Source organism: Ruditapes philippinarum, unplaced genomic scaffold (assembly GCF_026571515.1).
Source record: "Ruditapes philippinarum isolate M1 unplaced genomic scaffold, ASM2657151v2 ctg21411_1_1_1_1, whole genome shotgun sequence".
Classification (NCBI taxonomy): domain Eukaryota; kingdom Metazoa; phylum Mollusca; class Bivalvia; order Venerida; family Veneridae; genus Ruditapes; species Ruditapes philippinarum.
In genome coordinates this window covers 1-12295 of record NW_026863997.1, presented here as the reverse complement: position 1 = coordinate 12295, position 12295 = coordinate 1, and the positions used below count along the sequence as shown (strand labels likewise).

Here is a 12295-nt window from a genome sequence, read left to right as displayed (position 1 = left end):
ATATTGCAACATGCCTTCAGATATTCCTGACTAAGACCCTGTACATGTATAATTAAATATTCAACAGTATCAAGTTTGAACCCGTTATTGGTTTCCTAGCAGTTTCTGGCCTCTAGCAGTTTTCCGGCCCTTTATCATTTTCATCCAGAGGAGGTTATTTTTTCCTAGTAGGGTATCTACATGCATGTTACTTCAGCAAATCAGAGAGATATTTGTTTTCTATCTAACACGGCAGTTTAAAGACATACTCGCAGAATTAATGCGACATCTGGCGTATCAGAAACATTGGCACTAAGAAAGATAACCGCGTTTGAAAAAATAACTGGTTTTTTTATCACTGAGTTTACTTCCCCTACGCATTCCGGTTTTACTTCCGCTTAGAATTTGCCGTTGAAAAAAAACACAGAAAAATATGAAAAGACGGTGGAAAGGCAAGTTTATGAAAAGCTGGTAAAGCGTGCAAGATTGGAGAATTTATTCTCAGCAAATGTCAACTAAGCCGAATTTGTCAGAAAACAGCGATTCTACCTTTGAGAATGACAGTCAAGTTGAAACAGAAAGTGGGTGGGGTATTGGTCGCAGAATTGTCGAGTTGAAATTCCTTGCTGATCAACTCAAAAGTTGCAATAACTGTTCAAAGCCGCTACATCTATTCAATATTTACAAGGAACAACGGGTTGGATATGCCAGTATCCTGTATATCTCATGTGAATGTGGTATATTGAATAAGATTTCAACAGGAAAAAAGCCATCGTCCACTTGGCAAGTCAAAACGAGGGATGCCTGTGTATGACATCAATACAAAAGCTGTATTAGGTATATATAATATTATCTCATAAAATATTTTTGATAGCAGTAAAATGTATATAAGTTTTTATTGGAAAGAATTTATGTGATATGTTGATATCTTTAACAGTTTTACTTAATTTACAAGCACACAATTTTGTCTATGTCCATATAATTTATAAAACAAAAATGTGCGGTACAGTAAAACTCAATCGGTACTGTGATCAAGTCACTAATTAGGTATTATGTACATCAAAGCGAATTGTAGAAACACTTCTATTCTATAAACAGATTATTCATTCATGACTTGGATACAAATTTGAGGTAAACCAGAGGCCCCTCATTTATTAGATGCATACCAAACCATGTTGCTGAAGGTTAATCCAACAATTAGATGTTGAAAATGACTTTAATTAATTTTTTATTACATGCACTACACTCCTCCCCACTTTAAATAATCAAATTATTCACAAATTATTTTTTTTGGTAATTTCCGTACACCCCAGACTTTTGCCAAGAGTATTTGCTTGAAATACAATTACAACAATGTACGGCTATGTACTTTATTATGTGCAATTCCCCGGTGCTACTTTTAATATGGTAGTATTCTAGTTTATGACTATTTTCTAGCATTTAATTCCTCAAAGATTAAAATTACATTGTAAAACAAATTGGCTTATTACATGATCTTATAATATTGTTACATAGATGATTTTCTAATTTCTAAATCACACATTTTTGTTTGTTTTTTAGGTATAATCCATTCTGGCTTGACATACAGGCAAATGAATAGTTTAATGTCAACTATGGAAGTAAGAGGCCTTCATCACTCAGCCATGACCAGACGGGAAGCTGAAATTCATCCACATATACAAGATGTCGCTAATGAATCATGCTCAGCAGTTCTTCAAGAAGAAGTACAAATCAATAGGTCAGTTTTAATAAATAAAACATATGAGCCGTGTCATGACAAAACAAACATAGTGCGTTTACGACCAGCATGGATCCAGACCAGCCTGCGCATCCGCGCAGTCTGATCAGGATCCATGCTGTTCGCTATCAGTTTCTCTACTTGTAACAGGGTTAGCAAGTGCAGGCTGGTCTGGATCCATGCTGGTCTCAAACCCATTATGTTGGTTTTGTCATGGCACGGCTTATATTTTATTGATTTAGAATCTATAGATCTATAGAGAATAAAAACATTATTAGACTTATTTGTGTTAAGGAATAAGCATCACACTAAGAAGTAAGCATTGTCCGGAAGTGAAAATAAGGTTATTTTTCTCACTCTGATATGTGGCGTAATCTGAAAAACCAAACATATTTTACCCTATATAGATAAAAACACCAATTTTAACTCTTGTATTTGAAGTGTGAAAAATTTTGAGCACATAATGAAGACAGTGAATGGCTAGATAACATTATATTCCACATTGAGTATTTTATATAATATGCTGTGAATGAAACCCAGTATGCTATTGGTTAGTTTGATAATTTTTCAAGCAAATAGCCAACATTGTTTATTCATTGTTGTTTCTTTTGTTTATATTTTCATCTTGCCTTTTCAACCTTTTGAAATATTGCTTTGAAATCATAGGCATGTTTTAATATCATAGTCACATTCTACCATCTAGTATTGATAATTGTCAAGCAGATTTGTTACATGTTAGTCTTGTCTCTAAATGCCATAACCATTTTTATTATCATTTCATTTCAGCCCAACATTTTCTGGAGGAGATGACGAAGCATCAGATCCTACAAATAAAGAAGGAATTTTTAAAAATATGACATGGGATGGCAGAAACGAGGTAGTGGTCGATTCATATGACAGTAAGTCAGGTGTTGGGACCCTCATAGGGAACAACACAGGAAAAATATGTGCTTTTGGTGTGAGACAGTCAGACTGTAGAATTTGTACCCGTGACGTAAATGGAAATAAAGAGAATGTCCCACCTCATAACTGTACTAAAAATTTGGTCTGGTAGCGCAAAAGCAATGGAATCAGATGTTGGAGTAAACCTTATCAAATCTATTGAAAAACAAGGTGTCAAAGTATCAACAATAATTATGGATGATGATACAACAACTATGGCCAGAATTAGACAAGACATAAACCATACTGTAAACAAATGGAGTGATGTCAACCATACCACTAAACATTTAACAAATAGCCTCTTCCTACTTCAGAAAAAGCACAGAATTTTAACAAACAATGTGATAGCTTACCTCAAGAAATGTTTTAACTACGCTCTTGCTCAAACGAAAGGAGACTCATCGGCATGTAAATCGCAGATAGAACAGATTGTCCCCCATGCTTTTTGGTAATCATTCCATGTGTGGTGAGTGGTGTGGCTTCCAAAATAATCCAGACAGTTACACACATAACACATTATCAAAAGACTTATCTGGTGAGGACCTGAGAAAAGACTTGGATGCTGTGTTCAAATCATTCAGCCAAAACTGTGAAAAAATTGCACCTGGCGGTTCGACAAAGGATGTAGAATCTTTCAATAATATGGTGGCCTCCAAAGCACCTAAGAAGGTGTCACTTTTCAGCTACTAGTAACCTCTTGTCTCGTGTTGGATGTGCTGTCGCTCAAAAAAACTTGGGTAATGCCTACGTGAGTAGAATATATGCCAATTTAGGAATATCACCCGAAAGGTGTACTTGAAAGAGGCTATGTCAAGGGACACTGAAAGAAAACGTCAGCTGATATACAGTAATAAAAAAAGAAAATAAACTTAGAAAATTACAAAGGAAATCAAAGAAAAGTTGGATCTTGGCAAGAAAGAAAAGAAAGAAGGTACTACATATAAGACAGCAGTGGCCATCTCCCACCATGCAGACGACACCTCAATTCCAACATACTCTCAGCCACCAGAGTTATCCCCAATTACCTCAGCTGAAAATGTTGTGTTTTTTGATATAGAAACAGCTCTCTTGCTAAAGACACAGACATATTACAAATAGCAGCTTGTTATAAAGATAAAAACATTTGAACAATACATTCTTCCAAGGAAACCAATAGCGCCATCATCATCCAGAATTACCGGACTTACAGCAAGTGGGGTGTTTCTTTTTTTACATGGGTCCCCTGTCCCAGCAATACCACTGAAAGAAGCTTTAATTCGTTTCCTAAACTGGTGCAAAGATATAGGACCAGTAGTGTTAATCGGACACAATCTGAAACGATTTGATTTTCCTAGACTACTGATGGCATTTCGAGCAGTAAATATGGAAGCTGAATTTACCAATGCATGTTTAGGAGGTGTAGATACGCTACCAATTTTCAAGGAAATTCATCCTGGTATGGAAAACTACAGACAACAGTTCTTATATGAAACATTACTGAATAAAAAGTACTGTGCTCATAATGCCCTTGATGATGTTCTGAGTCTGCAAGAATTATATACTTTTTCCAATGTGTCACATAATCAGATCATAAAATCAAGTTTTCTCAACAGTATGGAATTTCCAAAACTTGACTTACAAGGAAGTGACCGAGTGTAATGAAAAAACAATGGAATCCCTGGCTACAAAGAAAGTTCTGTCAAAGCAGATGATTACTAAAATTGCATGTTCTGGACTTGAATACAAACATTTAGTGGCAGTTTTTCTCAAGGATGGAAAAAATGGCCTGAAACAACTTTTGGGTGAAAAAAAGGTGGTGTTACACGAGTAACATCATGCAAAAGAGTGCTAGATTCTTTGACAGATCATTTTATTTCTGAACAAACTTGACAATAGATAAAATTGTAAATATGTATATTGTTATGAAGAAATCAAAGAGACCATATATACAGTGTTAAACTGATATAATACTTATGGAAATTACTGAGTGGTATTTCTAGTGACTAAAAGTGAGTCTGTGACTGAAAAATTCGTAAGGGGTATACATACAAGATATCAAATATTTCAAAACTTTTAATGGTGACACAGTGTTTTCTGTACATTTTCTTGTTGCTTATGTATTTATCTAACTTATGGCCAAATTTGGTATGTTTCCTATTTGTAGTTTTCATAAAAAGTCATCTTTTCTGTGAAAAGATGCCAAAATATTCGAAAATTCCATAATAAAATTTAGTAAGTTATAAGTTTTATTTTGTACAACAAAATGTTAATAAAGTTAAAACAGTTATTTTTTTATTTATTTTTTGTCTAATATACACATATTTATTGAAAACATAATGTTTAATGTAAAAGAAAAAGATTGCAAAAGAATTATGTGCATTTTGGGAAATCACCATAGAAAATAAGATTTTGCCTGTAAAATTGTCTGTAAACCGGTCATATACCCTTACTTTAAAGGCAAATATAAAAGAAAATAGTATGGTAACATATAAATATCTTTGGTTCAATGTGTTCATTATAGTTTAAAGGGTATCTGTGCAAATTTTCAGGCATTTCTTATTTGAACTTCATTTGGGTGTATATGTCTTTAATATTACACCGATTTATATGTTTTTATTTTTTCCTATTGTTAAAAGTTACATTAGAGAACTTGCGACATTTTATAATAAGCAACACATGGGAAATTATAGTTTTAATGTCAATGTGCAATGACTGAACCCTATTCCAGGTAATCAGTACCTTTGAACAATAAAGACGACACAGAAAAGATGGAAAGGCCTATATAGTTCTTTGATAAAATCATCTTAACACTAGTTAAAGGTTAAATTCCATTTGAAAGTAAAATTGAAAACATGGTTATGCTGCACAGGTACCTAAGTTTGTTTTATCAAAGTTAAATACTCTTCCGTAGACAGAGCTTTATTTCATTTGTTATAAAGTGCGATTTAGGGTCGGCCAATGCTAGGAAACCAGTAATGTTGATAAGAGAAAAGGGATAAAGGCCTCTATTGTTGATACCCGTTATGATTTCTGTAATTAGTTTGTAAGTTTGGTTCGGTATTATTTTGTTATATATCGTCTGCTACCGTTTATTGGTGAAAAATGCATACATAAAAAGTGGCTTTTTATATAAATAAAGTAAGGATCCTTATCTGTCTAGATTAACAACTAAATGGATACCAAATTTCTGTGGTTGTGTTTTTTTTTCGTTTGTCAAAAATATATATTTACAGTATTACAGTTTAACGCTAGGTTTGAACCAACCAAAACTGTTTTACACATGTAATATTTGATTTACTGTTTGGCTTTGTCATAAATAAGAACACATCAAAATCCTCCATAAAATAGTTTTATGGACACACTTTTTCTTTCAAATAATCGCTTGCTTCAGTTCATTGACACTGAGTAAAAATTGTGTGCTTTGATAAAACCGAAAGTGACCAAGAAAATGTATTTGAATATCCAAATAACATATGTATGAAATTAAAAAAAAATACAGTACAAATTAAAATACTGCATGAGTTAACTGATACAGAAACATTAATGATAGACGTTTTAAAATGTAGTACTTACGGTTAAGTATCTTCTTTAATCCATTTATATTGTTTTGAATCAATTGATATCGAAACTTTGCACAATATTCATTTCTAAAATGTTTTAATTTCAAATGTTTAAATGTAATCTGAGAGATACGTTTGAAACTTTATAACACTATTCTTATATTTTCCTAAGGAATTAAGTTCAATATCTTGCCTCCTTATAAGTTTTAGCGCTATTATATTTGCGCTTCGATTGAACAAGTCGCTTGCTCTTAGCCAATTAAATTTACTTTAAGGCAGATAATATCAAATGGTCTATTTATAGATAGTACGTATGAATGAATAAGCAGAAATAAATAGCAAAATAAATATTGAACGATGAATATCATGTTTCTGTTTGGCTTGTTAAAATCATTCAAAGATTTCAAAGTTTGTATTCACAAGGTTGAATATCAAATAAATCTATTGTGTTATTATACTGGTATGCGATCATTTTTCCTTTAGTCGTTTAGAAAAAAAACCTACTTGATTTAACGTATTATGTTTGCTGTCAGGCACATGTATTAAATAAACATGATTAAATGTATCAATCGTGTAAATGTTTCATTTTCTTCAAATTGCTTAATTACACTCTTATAGAATAGACTTTAAAATGTAAACCTGTTTTGCAGACATTGTCGTTTTAATTAATAGTTTTGTAATAATTCAAACATTGAGTGAACAAAATAAATATTTAAAAGAAACCTTAAGCAGGTCGCATATTTATTTATTTACTTATTTATATATTTATTAATTTATTTATTTCTGCCAAATTATACGATTTTATAAAACAAAATATAGTGTTTCCTTTTTTGTAGTTGCTCTACAATAAAAATAAAGAAATAGGGGTCCAACTCCCATGCATTTATATGCTCAACGGTTACCAAAAGTAACATATTAAAATCTCAAAGTTTATAGTTTGCTTTTTGGTCTATTATTCGTATTTTTGTAATTTATATCACATATATAATCTAATAATTAAAATGGCATAATGTATAGACATACGAACGTACTGTATAATTATCGTCCGCTATAGTGCGTGGTTAATCATGTGTACATTGGATACAAATGTATTGTGAACTTGCACGTTATAATTAAAAAAATCGATCAATTTAGAAGATTTGGAAATGACTTTGACATTATAGGATCTTGTGAAGCGCAACAGAATATAACTGTATAAAGTGTCGCGCTATAAAAATACCTATGATTGATTGATTGATTGATTGATTGATTGATTGAAGAAACCATGTCTGTGACTTGACATCGGGATATTGCAATAGAATGATAAAATACAGAACCCTAAAGAATATACAACAGACCTGGTGCAGATTCGTTTTCATTTACGGTAGTTAATGCCCCTAGGATCCGCTTTAGCGGCATTAAACATTAAAATGCTTAAACTTTGCAAAAGAGCTTCCGAAGATGTGGGCATATGGCTGTGATACTAGAACCTTCATTTTGAAAAAAAATTACTTTAAAGCAAAAAGTTAAAGACTAGAAGAAGTTATACGTAGTTAAAAAGAAGTTAAAATCCTTCATAGTTACTACATTGACGAGACAGGAGACATACACTATACCAATGTTTAGTAACCGTGAACCAAAATGAAAAGTTCTTTACAATCCTTTCAAGAAAGGAAATCTATTACGCCGCCTTCAATGTTCATTTTGTCCTCTGTTTTTTTTTCAATCTCAATACGAGTTTCCAGTTTATCATAATTATTAGTTTTGCTACTCACGCACAAAGTTAGATACTTTTATTTCCTCCATATTTGCAGAGCTAAACGTATTTACAATTAAATTCATTGTCACATCACCTATATATACATATTTACAAACAACATACACTTTACTTCGAATTCTGACATACCATCTCTTTTTTAAAAAAATCTAATCGGCAAATAACATGAACTATATAATCAAACATGTCAAAGTTTTCCTTCTATAAAACTTGTGTAACATAGCTCTGTCAGTAGACAGAGGAATAAACAGCTAGATTTATAAAACGGTAACTTCCATTTTAGAGAACAATCCCGTTCTTCTTAATTTCTGTTTAGGCAATCTACATTCAAGATATTGTCCTTGAAAGTGATATTCTTAACCTTCTTGGACAGTTCCCTATTAATAAGATGTGATAGTTATGTGGTGTCAAATACATAGAGGATATTTGTTTGTTTGTGTGTAAGATGAAATTTTATTTCATCGAGAGGGCTTTAAAAACAGTATTCTCACGAGTGGCGTAGCCACGAGTGAGAATACTGTTTTTAAAGTTCACGAGATGAAATAAAATTAAATCTTACACAACAAACAAACAAATTTTCTTTTTATTTTATGCTTAAAAACAAGTTAAAACGAAATTTCCATAATATTAACGTAAATATTAAAATCTGTTTTCCCCATTGAGAGCCCCATTTAGTCGGAGTTTCTCATTAAAAACAAGAAGTCTTGAGCTGTAAAATAAGTCCGACAATCAACGTTAAATGACGGTGATATTATTTATTTTGTTTAAAAAATATGAATGATCGCTTGTTTTAATAATCAAAACAAACAATTCTTGTAGGAGAAAAATTCCAACCATCCATCCATATTTCTGTTACTTACTGCGTATTTATATAAGACCTGGCTTTGTTAAATGTAAGCGGCAGCCATTTTTTAAAGTTGTGTATTTCACGGGAGGAAAATAATTGTGTTTGATTCAGAGGGATATCATTTGGATTTGTTAGTCATTTTTATTACCAGCAAGCTTCTAAAACAGGGCTACCGCTATCATAAATTACGGAAATATTTTACTAAATTTTACAATCGTAACTTTGATTTAATTTCCAAATTCAATAGTGATTTAAAAACTCTTCTGCGACAAGGGATTAGCCAGCCTGGTTTTTATGGCGATGTGATTTACAAACTTCGTAAGATTTTGGGTCATGGTAATTTTTCTGCTGTTTTTACTAAAATCATTAAACGTTTTATTAAAAGAGGTTATGACCCTACTATTTTAAGACATACTGCATGTTTAGTGTTCAACCCTTTTACAGTTGGACACTACGCTTTCCTCTTTTGATTGCATCTGACGGACCAAGTGGGAGACTCTATGATGGATAGTTCGTAAAGCCCTTTGGACTGAATTGTCTTAATGTTCGTCTTCTGCCTTGCTTCGTCGGGCCCTTGTAGGTGATTTTCTTGTTGCTCTGTCTTCCTTTAGGACATTGAGTACTTTTGTTATGGTCATTGGGTTTACTTTTATATGTTTCTACATGATCATTTTAGTGTTTTACTTATTTAACCTTTTGTAACCATGACAACTGTTAGAATTTCACTTGGCGGGGATTCATTTTATTTACACTGTCTCGTTTATAGGAACATGGTGGGGCTAAGAGCGAGGTTTGGTGCACCATTAACCGGTTTAAACTCCCCAGCAGTCATTATTATGCTGCTGACCGTTCCAAGGCGGCGCCCCACTGTTTTCCTTAGATGTATGTCTTATGTTGTTTCATACTGTTTTGGTGACACTTTTGCTTGTGTCCCTTGTTGTTTTCTCGTCTACGGTAAGTATCTTCCCAATTGCCTCTAGTTTTTATTTCTTTGATTACTCCCCACCCCCTCCCCCGGTCTCCTGTCCCCTTCCCCTTTGTGGGCCTATTTTTATTTTCTTTAAATTCCTAATCAGTTACAAATTAATTATCATTTAATGATTAACCTGTCCGTGCTCTGTCTTTGCCCTGTCCTGTTTTTGTTTGGGGTCCCCCTGGGCTCCTTGCCATTGGTTCTTGTTGCTGGGTCATGTGGGGGTTACGTTCATTGAACGCCGCCTTTCCTTGTTGGTCTTGTTTGTCATATATTATACACGTTTTTAAAAGAAAGAAAACATATTTGAGGATTGAAACAGACAAAAAATAAGTGTTGACAGATGTGAAAACATGAAAAAAGCAGCTATGAAAATGGAAAACTTGGAACTTGCTCGGAACGCTGGGTGGTTTAATTGTTCTACGAGGTGATAGCTTTCATTGCTTTTCAATATTTAATAAAGCATACGGCGGTTATTGCTCGTAGGATACTTTAATGTGCCCAAATGTCATCAAGAGCAGTTTGCATGTGGAAGGAATGTATTTGTCAGACTGTAAAAATGAAACAAAAAAAATAGAGATGAAATTTGGTGATTGGAATTTGAATGAATAGAAGTAAGTTTTCTTCTTTTTATTACTTTTGACATTTAAGTTGATTATCAATTTCAGCTTTGCGTTTTCTTTAAACAGCCTGACATTGTCAGAATTGTTAGCAAAAATAATATTGAGGTACCACATGGGAAAAATCTAAAAATAGTAGTTTCGTCATTGAAAAGTGTGAAATTATATTTTGATAATTTTCACTGTGAAATTATCAAATATAATTTTCACGGATAAATCAGTAATCCACTGAAAAGCATAAAATAAATATTGATAATTACATGTCAAGTTATTACTAAAACAGAGTCTTATGATGCGAACACAGCAAACATGATTTAAATTTTTATATTTACTCATCTTAATACTCTATGGTTCATTTTAATGTGTGAATAATGCACTCGTTCAAAATTCATCACAATATGCTTTTATTGAATAACTAGTAATCATTTTAATCTTTCACGATAGATTCAATCATTGACCTGTATTTGGTCATGGTTAATAAGTCGCTTGACAAGTATTTTATCTGTACTATCATGCGATATCATCGAGTCATACTTTAGCCGTTAATCTCCCGTTTTATTGTTCTTTAAAATAATGTTTATAATAGTAGAGACGATAAATATGTCATCTCGAATGATTTAAAAAGACAACCAACATTGATCTTTAAACCGCGAGTACATTATGATTCATTTATACTACACCTCAACACATGCCTATGTCAAATGTATAAATTAACGAAAAGATTAACAAGTACTGTTTAAAGGGACGCAATACCTTTGTTATATGAATTTTACATTTGAAGAGTTATTCATGAAAATTAGTTTGTATATGTACAATGTTTAGTACCCTGTAATTTTTTTAATTGAAGTGGTATTTGTGAAATTCTATTGCATATGTATACGTACAATGGTTGGTATCTTTACTTTTGAAGAATTAGTTTTTCACGAAAATTTAACTGTGCATGTATAAATAAGGAATAAGCATACACATGATTTAATGCCATTTTGTATACATTGACTTGCTATAAGGAACAAGAAGGTAGTGATTCATGTTGTTAATTCTAATACATTGAAAGTTTATATGACACGCTGTTCATATGAAGCATGCGTTTTGTAAAGTTGTCAATATTTTCGAATTCTTTTCAAGCTTTTTTCCTCTTTATTTTTAAAATGTTGATATTGATTAAAATACATATTTAGTCCATTGTCAATGAATTTTTATATTATTGCTTTGCCAATATCTAAGTTTGGAACAGTCCGTTCATTTCAATATCAAAATACTGAAACAGTTTCATTGAGATAGCCCAGTCAAGTTACACAGATGTGTAGACTGACTTGGCAAAAGCTATGCATGTTCGGTCCCAGCAGGGAAAGTATTAATGATAAAATAGAATTTTCAGTGTTTAATCATTACACTTTTGTAGAGATGATTTTATACAGTTTTCGAGGACCTCTTTGGCTGTAGTCATCTCCTACAGATTTCTAATCAAGTGCCCTTCACTTTCTTCTACCGAGGACCATCTTTAATTACCAGTTATGTTCGAATGTCGCGGAATTATGGTTTAAAGAGTTAAGCGTTTTGAAATGTAGTATTCAATGCAATTAAAGCACTATATAGTGTTTGATTCTGTAAAGAAATTGTGCGAATTGATATGTATTATAAATAAATCGAATCGCTTTGAACTAATTAAGCGTTTTGTATTCGAATATAGATAAGTTATGCTGATATATAACATCATTTGTTCCTAGTAAATACTTGTATGTTAAATAAATACATTCTACATAACGTTTTATAATACAATGCAAGCAAAATTCATGTCAATATACCTCATAATTCATGCATATCAATGAATAATGCTAAATAGAGGATATAGAATGAGTGTATACAAGGTTCAACACTGAATTAATTGAACACAGTTATAT

The 12295-nt window shown here is 32.3% G+C and overlaps 1 pseudogene; it reads left to right on the top strand.

Annotated features, from left to right (window-relative positions):
• The first annotated feature begins 698 nt into the window (after positions 1 to 698).
• On the top strand, positions 699 to 4297 carry LOC132724052 (uncharacterized; annotated as a pseudogene).
• The last annotated feature ends 7998 nt before the right edge of the window (positions 4298 to 12295 follow it).